The following is a 14,780-nucleotide window of genomic DNA, read 5'->3' on the forward strand; positions in this document are numbered from 1 at the left end:
CTGTATGGTCTTTGCCATCATGCTGTAGCTCAGTTTCAGGTTCTTGGCAATCTTCCTATAGCCTAGACCAGCTTTATGTAGAACAACAATTCTTTTTTCAGATCCTCAGAGTGTTTATTCCCATGAGGTGCCATGTTGAACTTCCAATGACCAGTATGAGAGAGCGAGAGCTAAAACACCAGATTTAACACACCTGCTCCCTATTCACACTTGAGACCTTGTAACACTAACGAGTCACATGACACCAGGGAGGGAAAATGACTAATTGGGCCAAATTTGGACATTTTCACTTAGGGGTGTACTCACTTTTGTTGCCAGCGGTTTAGACATTAATGGTTGCATGTTTAGTTATTTTGAGGGGACAGCAAATATACACTGTTATACAAGCTGTACACTTACTACTCTACAATGTAGCAAAGTGGCTAAGCTGGTATTGGCAGCAGTAACCCATGCATGAGACACAAGACACCCAGGAACAGTCCAAGCAGGCTTGTCCTGCACTTTTATACAACAAGGTAGCAAACAGTAGGAGTGTTGAAAATAATCGTTGCATCGTTGCATCGATGCATCGAGATGCGGCCTTGAACGATTCGAATCCGATGCTGAGAACCAGCTGCATCGATGCGTGGATGACGTCATCCCGGCTCCCCCCCCCCGCCTCTCCAAGTACAGCCCGGCTGCCAGTGCACTCAAAAGGTAAAACAAATTAGTGTCAGTGACTCCATTTCAGGGCACCCTTCCAGTGTGTAAGGGTTCATGTAAACTGATGCCTGATTTTACCTTATCATCCCCGGAATTTTCATCTCCGCTCCGCACAATTACGTGCCCTCTGGCCTGCCAATCTCCTCCTACTCCCCCTCCTCCCCGCCGGCCGAGTGCACAAGACTGATGATGAAAAGACCGGGAGATAATAAGGTAATCACTCAGGCATCAGTTTACATTAACCCTTACACACTGGAAGTGTCCCTGAAACTGAGTCTCTGACACTAATTTTGCAAATATGTGCTGAATGTGCTAGTACAGTCCTGATATGAAAAAGTACTAGATCAAAGGATATAAAAGGTGCTAGCAAGAATGTCTAGTATAAAACATATATGAACTCACCCAATATAATATATAAGTGCAAATTGGCAAAAATAAATCACAATATATAATACAGTGCAAGTGACATAGAAAACCTCTATTACTGATATTATTATCCCTAGAGGTTTTCTGTCACTTGCACTGTATTATATATTGTGATTTATTTTTGCCAATTTGCACTACTTTTCGCACTTATATATTTTATTAGGTCCCTAATCCAGAGTGACACGCACGCCGACTCCATCCGCCTGCTGATTGCCGGACTGTGACTATGTTAGGAGAGTAAACATCAGACACACGGTAAAAGTACATATAGCGGACAGTGTGCGGTCCAAACATTTAGAAGTCACTGATGTTTTTTAAACTGGTATGGTTTTAATAAAAGTTGTGAACGAATTAAGCTATGTGTAGTCCCTTGTGTTTGCCCTAAGCTGTGTAGGAGGCGTTGATGCAAAGGACGATATTTGCAGTGGACCCTAAGTCCTGGAGTCTTCCTGTATGCAGCTGATGGTTTATTTGCAACAAGGCTCAAGTGTATATTTTGTCCGGTAAGCCCCCACCTTCTCCATGGGGTGTATTTGGTGATAAGAGGTTCCCACCACCAATATTCTTCAGCATGCCTAGAATTGTGCATGGACTGGTGTAAGGCATAGCACAGGAAACAAAAGGACTGATTTGTTATTTGCACAGAGCACTGGAGCACCTGATTTATGGTATATAATTAAATGCACTTTACCAAGTGATATTGTTTACACACTTATGCACTTTAGATTATGATTAATATTTATTACTGCTGTTAAGCGGTATATATATATATTTTTTGCACTTTATATATTGCACATTATTCATTGATATTTGTATGCACTTGGTATAATCATATTATAAAATATTGTAGTAGGGTGATCTATACACAATAGGATTACTGCGCTGCTGGATTTGGTAATATTAGCACCTTTATACCCTTTGATCTAGTACTTCTCACATCAGGACTGTACTAGCACATTCAGCACATATTTGCAACATTTGCACACTTTTTGCTTATTTTGCACGTCATTTATGTTAGTAGCGCTGTATCTTTCTATTCATTTATGATCCTTCTATGTGCAGTGATTCACACATTTTGATATAGCTTCTGCGAGTATTATATTGTATACTAGTGTGCGATTCCACACATAGTCGCGCTGATACTTTCACCGTTTTGAAAACCATTGGGCAGTGGGCTGGGCATGGGCATTGGGCAGTAATCGTGATGCATCGCGGAATCGAATAGAATCGTTGCCTTGATAATCGTAATCGAATCGTGAGACGAGTGAAGATGGACAGCCCTGGCAAACAGACACATTTTCAATGTAGGTGAGCATGTACAGCAAGTCCAAAGCATAAAATAAACAAAATATCTGCTTGTCGAGGTCTAAAACTAAACTTAGGTGAGTTCCTGATTAACAAGGTGTTCCCTAAGGGATTGTTAAAAAAAAAAAAAAAGGCAGCACTGAGTCTTTTCACCCACCATCAGGCTCCCACTACAGAGAGAGCTCTAAGTATCAGTTAGCTTGCATATATAAAAGCCTCTGGACGGCTGAGTCTTGATTGGGGTATAACCGATGCCCACTCTTGATCTTACGTGTACCCACTCCTTTCTCTTAATTCTAAACAAAATACTGCTGACAACCGACTTGGAGAAAATGTGGCCTGGTAGGCCATTTTATTAACAAAACCAAAATACCAAAATAAACATTTTAAACATGAACCATAAATACTCCAGTATCATATCAAGAAAAGGGGTTGTTGGTCTTGGGAGGCACCAAAAATTCCAATTCAAAAACGGTATCAGTATCCAAAAATCCAACGGTCCCCAGCCGCAAAACACCAGCACGGGAACAAACACACTTCGCCCCTGATACCACTTCTTTACCACTTCCCGGTTAATCCCCTACTAACCGGGATCCACTAGAGGGCTCCATACCTTGGATGGGTCACCCTATGCACTGACCAAAATCTGTTAACGCCTCCAAAGACCCCCAACCGTCACAGCACACAGGTGTGACACCTTACACCTGTGAGCGCCGCCACACTCGCAGAGCCTGTTGAACACCGTCCTGGATGCCGAGGGCCCACAAGTCGGTGCCCACGGCATTCAGGTGCACTCCATCGCTCCGCAGGTAACGCCACGTGTCAACCTCCAGCTCCCGGTGTCTAACCACCAAACCCCCATTACGGCAAACAAAACGGCCAACATTCTTGTTCACTTTAATACGGGCCTTATTCAGCCTCGCAGCCGACCTCGCAAAACGCCACGAGGTCCGGCCAACGATTTCCGACCAAACAATGATCATATCAGGGAAGGAGGTGCGCAGCCGCAGAAAATCAAATTTGATATCGCGGATCAGGTGGCGCATGGAACGGACACCCAAATCGTTACCCCCAGCGTGCAGCACCAAGACGCCCGGTGCCCTGTCCAGCCGAGCAAAACGGTGCACTTCCGGCAGGACCTTGCACCAGATCAATCCCGGAACGCCTATCCACCGAACAACGGCCTCCCCCCTGGAAAATCCCAATTGACGCCCGTTTGGACGAACCTATGCCCGCCTAGCCCCCCAGAATACATAAGAATGCCCCAGGATCCATATAAGGCAGGCAGGTCCCTCTGTAAGGAAAATAGCAAGAAACATGACAACAAAGCAACACACACTACACAAGGGCAACCACTCACAACAAATGAGGACGAACGTACAGCCTAAAACGGTTAGACTCCCACCTACCAATACGTTTCAGAACAGAGTCATCCACTCCCCACCTGGCGGCCTCAGTAGCCGCCCCGATGCGGAAGGAGTGCGACGAATATTCGCCAGGACTGTAACCCAAAGCAGACAAACACCCCCGGAGCACCGCCCGGAACTGAAACCTGGACAAGGACGTCCCGTCCAAGTGCACCAGGAAGGAACCCCCAAACGGGGGGCGTGCCCCCAGAAACTCCCGCACCACCGAAACGGGGCAAAGGGGAGACCCCTCCACCCGATACAGGCGAACATACTTACACTTGCCCAACTGGTCGGTCTTGGACCTCCTCAGAAAAATCGCCACTGAAGAGCAACTCACCTCACCTGCCAAAAGGCCACCAGGAACCCTCCGGTTGCAACTTACCAATTCGCCAATACGGAACGCCCCGAAAAAGGCCAAAACGAAAGCCGTTTTGAACAACAAGGCCTCATACGTGGAAGAGCACGCGCAGCCCACTTGCTGCACCAACTCACCTAGTATGCCAAACGAAATTGGGCGACGGCCATCCGGCCGACGCGAACCCCTCCTATAACCCTTCAAGGCCTGTCGAATCACAAAATCCTTTGTAAAGTCGGGGAGACCCCCAACTTTGAACATAAAAGCCAAGCCCGCCAGCTTGCGGCCGATGGCCGAGGGCGACACCCCTCGTTCAAAATTCAGGCACAAGAAATACAGTACCAGGGACGGATAGACCATACTCACCGCACCTGCTCCAACCCGCTCCAGAAGGTCCGCCCACTCCCGCCATACCTTCGAATAGGCCATCCGTGTAGCAGCACTCAGCGACCTTTTGAGCAGACTCGAGGCGATCCCAACGCAATGCGCCACAGTCCCGGCGGACAAGGCTCCCCCCGCTGCTCCGCCTCCGGCGCCAGCTCCCGGAATCGGTCCAGCTGAAACCGAGACAAAGCATCAGCCACTGAGTTGTCCACACCGGGCAGGTGAACAGCATACAAGAAAATATTCAACTGTAAGCAACGTAAAACCAAGTGACGTAACAATCCGATCACCGGCGGAGACGAACCGGAGAGCCGATTGATAACCTGCACCACACCCATATTGTCACAGTGCAGCCGCACCTTCTTGTCCCTGAAATCCGCCCCCCACAGTTCCACCGCGACCACCACAGGAAAAAGTTCTAGCAGAACCAAATTCCGCAAGAATCCCGCCTCACGCCATGCCGCTGGCCAACGCTCCGCACACCACCGACCCCCGAGGAAGGCGCCAAAACCCATCGAGCCAGCCGCATCCGTGTACAACTCCAGATCGCAGCTGCTGACCGGGCCCCCTTGCCAGAGCGACCGACTGTTAAAGGACGTCAGAAACACATGCCAGACCCGCAAATCCTCCACGTGATCCGCCGTCAACGTGACAAAATGATGCGGCGACCGGATACCAGCCGTAGCAGCAGACAAACGCCGGCTGAAAACCCGACCCATGGGCAGGATACGGCACGCAAAAGCAAGCTTGCCCAACAAGGACTGCAACCGCCGAAGCTGCACTTTACGCCTGCCGACCAACCAGCATATTTCCGCCTGAATGTCCAGCAGCTTGTCCTCCGGCAAGCGACATTCCATGGCCACCGAGTCAATAATGATTCCCAAAAAACTAATCACAGTCTTCGGGCCTTCAGTCTTGTCCGCCGCCAACGGAATGCCAAAGCGCTACGCGACATGCTGAACAGTGGCCAGCAGAGTGCCGCACAGAGTGGACAAAGGAGGGCCCACACACAGGAAATCATCTAAGTCGTGTATGACCGAATTCACCCCGGCCACCTCCCGCACGACCCATTCCACAAAGGAGCTGAACTGCTCAAAGAACGCGCACGAGATGGAACAACCCATGGGCAAACACAGATCCACATAGAATGAGCCCAGCCACTGGCAGCCCAACAGCCGAAAACTCTGCGGATGGACGGGAAGCAACTGAAAAGCCGCCTCAATGTCCGTCTTTGCCAGCAGCGCACCCTGCCCGTATTGACGCACCCAACATATGGCCGCGTCAAAGGAAGTATAGGACACCGCACAGGCCTCAGGGTCAATGCCGTCATTGACCGACCCCCCTTTGGGAAAGGACAAGTGATGAATCAGCCGAAACTTACCCGATTCCTTCTTGGGCACCAATCCCAAAGGGGACACCACCAGGTCGACCAAAGGCGGCTGGGCGAAAGGCCCCGCCATGCGGCCCAATGCCACCTCCTTGGCCAACTTGTCCGACACCACCCCCGGATTCAGTCGCGTCGACCGCAAGTTGTCCGCCACAGGGGGAACAGCGGTCATAACACACGGAATGATAAACCCCACCGAAAACCCAGATTCCAGCAAACGAGCAGCCGCCCGATCCGGATACCTACCTAGAAAAGGACGCATCCTTTCCACCATCACCGTCGTCTTCCCTCTTCTGCTGAGCGTCTCCGGAACGCGACTTACCTTGTTTAAAACACCGGGAGAGGGGGTGCGCGCCACCGCAGCCAGAGCCCTCATGCTTGAAACGGCACGCGGACCCAAACTTGCACGCCCCTTCGTTAAACTGCCAGCAGAAACCCCTACGTTTTGCGGCCGGCTGTCCAGGGGAGTTCTGACCTCCGGCCGTCCCTGGAAAAGGGGATGGCGAGGCCTTCGCCAACGTCATGAGGCGCATCCACAGGCTAATGTCCTTATGATCCCAGCGAAACGCAGGGCGAACCGCCTTGCGTTGGCGGAATTGCTCGTCATACCGGAGCCAAGCAACCCCACCATACACCCTGTACGCCTCCCCAATCGCATCCAGGTAACAAAACAAGGCGGAGCAATGCTCCGGACGTTTTTCCCCCACCACGCTCGCAAAGATGGCGAAGGCCTGTAGCCAATTACCAAAAGTGCGTGGAATCAACCTATAGCGCCTACGCTCCTCGTCCTCCTTCTTCGACTCCTCCGGCTTTACCCGATCCAGATTGAACTTCTCCAAAGGAAGCAACGTGAAGATTTCGACATATTCATCCTTCCAAATCTTCTCCCTGACCTCGGGCTTAAGGTGCGCCCCCAAGGGGCCCTCAAAGCACACATACACCTCACACTTGGCCGCATCTGCGAGCCGAACAGTATCCGCATCCTTACCTGCAGTCTTGGGGTCCACGGACTTGTCCCCCGCCGTCTGCGCCGGCGTCGCCACCACCGGCACCGGAACGGCCGTCCCAGGAGCGGCAGACACCGACCCCGGCCCAGCCGCGACCACACTATCCACCGCCGGGCAGGGGGGCGGCACCTGGCCCCACGCCGCAGTCGGCGCACCGCCTCCAGATCCCTCGAAGTGTTGCACCAAAGAGCGCAGCCCCGCCAACAGATCCCCCAGACCAGCCCCCACGCCAGAAGCAGCGGGCCCTCGGTCCCCCATGGGCGCTGCAGCAGGAGCCCCCGACACCCGAGGCACCCCCCAGCCCCCCCGACCCCATGTCCCGCCAGAGGAGGGGCAGCAGGAGCCCCTAACTCACAAGGCACCCCTTTCGCCCCCCCGAACCCCCCCGGCTAGGCCCCGCCCCCAACCCCCCAGACAGAGCCTGCAACATGGACAAAACAGAAGTAACATTGAAAGACTCACCAAGCCGAGCGGGGCCAGGCCCCGCCGACGCCGATCCGGCATCCCCCGCTGGCAAAGGATCAGGGACCGCACCATCTTCAGAGCCCGACAGCTCCCCCTCGGACAGCTCCTCCATCGCAGCAGGCTCCACCACCGAAACGACACTGGAAGGCATCACGGGGTCAGGCCGACTGCCCTCCCCCCCCTGCCGCCGACAGGCCGCCGCTCCTCCGTCTCCTCGCCTGGGCCTCTTCTGACTAGGCCCCGCACTGCCATCCACAGCCGAGCCATCCGATCGCTCCACTGCACCGGGCGTGCGCCGATCGGAGCCACCGGCCGCTCCCTCCGATAGGCCGGCGCTCGCTGGAAGCCGCCTCCCTCGCTGAGCCGTCCCGGCCGCACGATCCACACCGGCCGGGGCGGCCGAAGATCCGGGATCCATCAGACGAGCAGGCGGGGTCGGTAAGGATGTGCGAGCGGGACCCCGCCCGGCCGAGCTCCGCCGCTGCAGGGGATTCCTCCCAGAGGCCCCGCCGGTCCCAGCAGGAGAACGCCGGACCGGCGAGCCTGGAGGGTCCACGTCTGGGCTCCCAAAATGGCGCACAGCTCGGGGGGACACAGGAGGGCTGTAACGCTCCGGCGGCCGAACCCGCCGAGCGCGGGAACGCCCGTCCCCCACCGCAGCAGGCTCCCCCTCGAGCAGAGAGGAGACCTGCGCCTGCAACCAGTCTGGCCCCCTCGAGGCGGCAGCCTCCCTGAGCCGGCCAAACAATGCATCAAAGTCCTCCATAGATAAAACAGCAGTGCTGCAAAGCAGGGGGATTCTTCTTCCTTCCAACGGTCCCACGCGGCACTGCTGTAGATTCCGAGCCCCCTCCCAGTATTACCAGGCCATTGACCCCACCCCACCTTACTGCTAGCCAATGGCCACCCTTGACCACCGGCCACAGCCCCAACATTAACCCCTCCATTGCCGTGTCCCCTGTCCACCCCCTCATGAGGCCCTACGCCTATTTTTTTTTTTTTTTTTTGCTCCGGGCCTGTCTAATCAAGAGGTCTGGTTACAAGGTAAGATGTGGACCTAGGAATGGAGATTTTCCCCCACCCAAATCTCTAAAATGACTGGCTTCAGTACCCAGTCGATATTTTAACAAAATTACAAGAAAACAAAAATGTACTTTTTCCGAACAGCCATAAACCCTGGAGCCCTTCATCATGTTTATTTGAGAAACATACAGTAAATTGTCTACAATCCTACAGGCCAGAGCCTCACATATTAAAAGATAAAAACATTTTAGTTATTCTAATTTCCCTTTAAAGCAGAATCTAGCTGAAAAAAAAAAAAATCAAAAGGTCAAATTAAAAAAAACAGCTTCAACCTATAGCTGTCCCACACTGTACATCTTTACTATACTTTACTACTAGGTATCCTCAGTCATCATCACACAGCCTGTAATCAGGGTATTACTGCAATAAATGGTGCTCACACATCATCAAGAGTGCATTAGTAAATAACTGCCCCCCTTCACTTTCACCAGAGAAAAAAGAAGCACTTACGACATAGTTAAACAGGCAAGAAGACACAATATGCACTGATGTTCAGTACAGCCTATGCATATTACAGGACCCAAGGGGACCCTAACTCTAAGTATTGTCTCAATTTCAAGGTAAAGTTCAATAATCAATAAAACATACAAGATGTTATTACCAGAGCAGGAGAAGGTTAAAGCTTTATTGCGGAGAAAAACAGTAATTATCGATCTCTGTGAGTTCCATGCTATTAAAACAGGGAGTATACTTTGCACATACTATCAATCATCAAATGCCTTTAGTAATTTAGAAAGACTGCAACTTGCAACTGACATACTAATACTATTATTTGTTAGAGCAAAAAGAAACAGCAGTGAATTTTGATTTGGCTGTCAGATCAGTTTGTGTTATGAAGTGTCAATCTGCAAGACTTTTATTACTGTTTAAAAGAAGGCTTTTGAAAATGAGCCATTAGCCATGAGCCATTAGCTTTACAAGTTCTCATGAAATAAGTCCTGGCATGTTACAACATACAGCAACAGTAAATATTACGATACCAGTGTCCACACACATGCAGTCACATTCCCATTGAATTGGTATTAACTATATTAGGTAACAAGCATATCATGATTTTAGGTACACTAAGGTTAAGTTTAAATTGTGTGGCCAAATTGCCATGCCTCTGAAAGTGCTGCACCGACGCCCAGGGCAGCCATCAGAATTTTTTGGGCCCCTTACAAAGCTTTAGGCCTGGGCCCCCTGGGGCCTGACCAACAACATTCCCCATGGCCCGCCCACTGGCCCTCTCACCAAATTTGCCCACTGGCCATCCTACCAAGTCCTTTGGTGCACCTACTTTTGTTTTAACACTCTTAAAACTTAATATATGAAAATGAAAAGTGTATTTATTCCCCAACCCTGCACAGAATTATCCATCCCTTTCCACAATGTATCCCCATCCCCACCCAGATTTATCTATCTCTTTCCACAATGTATCCCCATGCCTGCCCATAATAATTCATCCCTTTCCACAATGTATCCTCATCCCCGCCCAGAATTATCCATCCCTTTCCACAATGTATCCCCATCCCCACCCAGATTTATCTATCCCTTTCCACAATGTATCCCCACTCCCACCCAGAATTATCCATCCCTTTCCAGAAAGTATCCCCATCCCCGCCCAGAATTATCCATCCCTCTCTACAATGTATTTCCATCCCCGCCCAGAATTATCAATCCCTTTCCACAATGTATCCTCATCCCTGCCCAGAATCCTGAGTGGTGGATAATTCTGGGTGGGGGTGGGGATTGTTGTGGAAAGGAATGGACCAAATGATTTCAGGGGCCGCATACAGACCACAGGCTGCATGGGCGTGGGCCGGGCCACCTTGGAAACTCGGGCCCCTTACAATTGTACTGCCTGTACCCCCCTGATGGGGCACTGCCAACGCCCACAACTGCATGCTTGCCAGGCAGTTGTGGGACATTTTCAGTGCATTCCTCTTCACTTGAATGAGTCATGTTTAGAAACACTTCTGCCCACTAAATGTTCCAGGGGTGATATTTTTGCGATGGAAGTGAAGCAAAGCATAGCGATCCTGGCATGTGAGCACTCCCATCCACTGACTTTGCAGGAGGGGACTTTAAAAACATGGCTCAACAGCATGTTTTTAATGCCCCAAACCGCAAGTGTTAGCGAACCAAAAAAGGGGTTAGTGTACACAATATTCTTGCATATATGTTTGTCTTTAGCATGTCCAGTTAAAAAAAAAAAACACCAATTAACAGGGCATTCTAGACTCCTACTCTCAGGTTTACCAGGATAGCCTTTAAAGATAGGTTCACCTTTGAGAACATGTTACATATTCCACCCGTTTTTAGGCCTTGTAATGGTTACAGTTTCTTTGATAGTTTAAGCTACCCCTTGACAAATGATCTTTCTTATCAAACGTAGAAGGATGTATACATTTACCTCTGTTGAATATACATCCTAGTTTCTGTAGAGAGGAGAGGGGGGCACTTATGGACTTCCCTAACAATGGCCTCTTCTAGGGGAACTCAAAAGAGATTTGACTGGGAAAACTTTAACTTATTCACTTGACTCTACTCCTAAAAAAAGCTGAACTACAGTCAGCCAAAAACTGCCCCCTGGATAGCAAGAAATAAATGCTTGTTTAGTCGAAGTTAGATTTCAAGTAGAGGAAAACTTACCCTATCCCTGGCACCCCAACAGCCACACTCTTCTCTGCTCTTATAATGATGGAAAGCCCTCAACATCCTCATGTACAATGCAGGACTTTTGCTTTCCCATTGTAAATGATGAAGTCTGAGAGGACAGGACCAAACAAGCAGAAAAGAGGAGCATCTTCTTTGCTCCCTCTCCGTGGGTCTTTTCCCCTGACGATTGCATTCCTTGCAACTCCTACCCATACCAACTCAAATATCCATGCACTGCTAAACTTGAATAATACCCTGTCTTTCTTGCCATCTGCTTTAGAGGATAGTATTGGGTATTACATGAGTATTAAGATAAACTGGACTAGATCTACAATTTTTTCCCTGAATAAACATGTACAACTGACAGCAGGTCATACTTTTCTACAATGGGTACAATCTTTTAAGTGTTAGGAGCCCACGTCGCTCTAGATCTTATTGCTTTATAAATCTTAACATTACTCAAATTACTACTCAGTGAATCTCTAGATGCAAGGCATGGTTCTCTCTCCCCCATCGGTATTTAGCAGAATGAACCATATAAAAATGGTTTTGCTACCCAAGATTACTTATGTATTTAGACAATCTCCAGCCTGTATTCCTCAGTGAATTAAAAAAAATATATATATTTTGTAATATCCGCCTTTATATGGGTGGGCAGGCCTCCTAGAATACTACTGTTTGTTACTTTATAACTCCCAAAGGCTGGTGCATGTTTGGCACTACCTAATATACTATTTTACTACTTGACACCCCTATGGTCACTATTAGTTGATGGTTCATCCTGCCTGCTGGTAACCCAGCTGTAGACTTAGAGTTGACTGCACTGTGCTCCCCAAAAGACCTATAATACCTGGCATGCAAAGGTTACTGATCCTCTCCTGAGATTTCTCTGCCCATGAAAAATATGAAAGCCTGGACCACAATACTTAAATTGTATTGATTAACAATAAAAACAGCGCTTACAAAAGATAATTCATGATAGTAAAGCATATAAAATGATGTGCAAAAATAAGTATAGATCATTGTGTACAATAAATAAATAAGAATATATATATAAATTGATTGATGAAAAAAGTGCACTAGTGCATATGAAATCAATTATTAATTGTGCAAAGACTCTAAAAAGTGCCATTGGTGCTGCAGAAGTCCATATAAAGTGCAATATAGTAAATAATATAGAGGTGCTTGAAGTGCTTCACAAGGTGCTGGGGTGCTTCAAACAGAACAGCGAGTGCGGGTGCTTCACTCCCCTACTGTCTCCCCACTCACCAAAAATGATGGACCCTCAGCTATTTCAGTCTGAGGGTCAATTGAGCTTAAACAGATATACAAACGAGATCCCCTTGATGATGATACTCTGCTCCTAAGGTCACTTTGTCCCGTATCTTGAGCAGCTCAAAAGAACAAAAAGCCCACATAGTGAAGTCTGTACTAATAATTTTTATTGTCAGAAATGTAAAAACTTACAGAATTCCTGAAAGAGAAGCGCCTGTAGAGAACCGGCTTGCAGAACCGGAGCACAGCTCTTGCGGGAAAGCCGACAATCCAATAGGACGCCTATTGATGATGCCCTGGAAGGTGGGGCGAAACGCATCAATGTATTTCTGGTAATGCCCCAACCATTGACATCACTTCCTGGTATTCATGGAAGGCATGCTAGATAGTGTTCCCGGAAGAGCTGTAATCCAGTTGTGCAAGCCGGTTCTCTACAAGTGCTTCTCTTTCAGGAATTCTGTAGGTTTTTTTCTCGTTTGTATATCTGTTTAAGCTCAATTGACCCTCAGACTGAAATAGCTGAGGGTCCATCATTTTTGGTGAGTGGGGAGACAGTAGGGGAGTGAAGCACCCGCCCTGGCTGTTCTGTTTGAAGCACCCCAGCACCTTGTGAAGCACTTCAAGCACCTTTATATTATTTGCTGTATTGCACTGTATGGACTTCTACAGCACCAATTGCACTTTTTGGAATCCTTGCACAGTTTATGGATTGATTTCAGTGCACTTTTTTCATCAATCAATGTATACATATATTATTTTTTATTTATTGTACACAATAATCTATACTTATTTTTGCACATCATTTTATATACTTAACAAACATGAATTATATTTTGTAAGCGCTGTTTTTATTGTTAGTCATTTATGTCTGAGTTTTTACTTGGTGAACAGCAGCTGCAATCCATATATATCAATTAATTTATTAATTTATCTAAAACTTTAAAAATATTTTTGCACTCTCATTCAGCGCAGGTTATAACACTTAATTAACTTAAATTGTATTGTTTGCCGAACTTTTAGTCCCCTTACCCTCCTCTGTGGACCAATCCCAACTTCAAACACTTGCATATGATACCGGACACTAACATCTGTCTAGAATGGGCATTTGACCCCTTAAGAGAAGAGTATGGCCTTCCTAATTGGATGTTTTTCTTATACCTTTAAGTCTGACATGAGATCAGATCCCAATGTCCATTTCTACCCTTTCAATAGTATCCACCGGAAGCCCTTTTTGAGGAGACAGGACCTTCTTAAACCTCTCTCCTCCACTAATGCCCTACTTACAATACATATAGTTTCAAATCCATCACTGAAGAAAAAGTGAAATCCTGACAATTTTGAAGAAGTATTGGGAAGATGGTGTGGCACAATATACAAAATTCAAGATTTTTTAGTTTACATTTTTACACAGAATATGCCAAACCGAGATAGGCAGTTTGATGTTAGATAAACTAGTTTTCCTACTAGATGATCTCACAATGTCAAAATTTGTTTTATCTTTGAAGCATTCTGCTACGGTAGACCAGAGATACTCTCTAGGTGGAAACTCCAATTCCCCCTTCCTCTGGGGAGTTGTGTACTACTATTCAAAATGTACTTCCTATGTATCCAATGACATATACAGTATAAGTAGAGGCTTCTACGTTAGGTATGAAAACTGTGGTTTCCCTGGATAAACTCTATGAATAACTACTGTACCTCCTCCATGCCAGTATATTTCTGCTTAACACTTTGCTTATTAGCTGTGCTGTATTTAAGTTTTAATGATGGGGAGAAAGCCTGTGGAAGTGAAAAATAAGGTGAGCATTTCTTTGCTTTAATACTCCCCTACACACCAATCAAGCATTTCAATTTTGCTATAAATAAGGGGGATGTCTGGAATTTATCTTTACATAGCTTAGCTTGTTTAAATCAAGAACAATGTGCAAGATGCTGTTTCAATTTCTGCCTGGGGAGAAAGTTCAAGAACTTTAATCTTAGCTCAACAGAAGAACTTTCAGGAGCAACTCATTTCAAGCACCATGCAATAATATAGAGTGGGTAGGTGTTTGAACTGTTGTTGCAGCCAGTGATTGCTACTTTTCTCTGCTGGTGTTGGAATAAGCTACATAAACGTTTGTTGATCCATACTTCTGTTTTGTTCACTTATAATACCCTCATGTGGTTTTGTGACAATCATAACTGAAAGTACTCTGTTCTTGTTCCTTATTTAAAAAAGGCAATTAGGCTTAATTGAGTTCGTTGTTTCAGCCAATAGTATGTGTTCAGACATGTGCAAGCATTTATACATGAATTAAACGCTTTGAAAAAGCTGTGTATTTTAGCAGGTTTGAGTTCCTTGG

General features: G+C 47.5%; 1 protein-coding gene and 1 pseudogene across 2 annotated transcripts in view; both read right to left on the reverse strand.

The window, feature by feature from the left end:
• Positions 1-14,780, reverse strand: part of KCNK2 (potassium two pore domain channel subfamily K member 2) — a 213,603-nt gene that overhangs the window by 115,833 nt on the left and 82,990 nt on the right. The gene's annotated exons all lie outside the window — the stretch shown is intronic.
• On the reverse strand, positions 3,132-6,140 carry LOC309550197 (annotated as a pseudogene). The gene is made up of 2 exons: positions 5,963-6,140; positions 3,132-3,727 (listed from the first exon to the last, which is right to left on the reverse strand). The product of its transcript is annotated as an uncharacterized misc_RNA (transcript).

The sequence above is a fragment of the Pelophylax lessonae genome, assembly GCF_965119305.1.
Source record: "Pelophylax lessonae genome assembly, chromosome: 3".
NCBI classification, from domain to species: domain Eukaryota; kingdom Metazoa; phylum Chordata; class Amphibia; order Anura; family Ranidae; genus Pelophylax; species Pelophylax lessonae.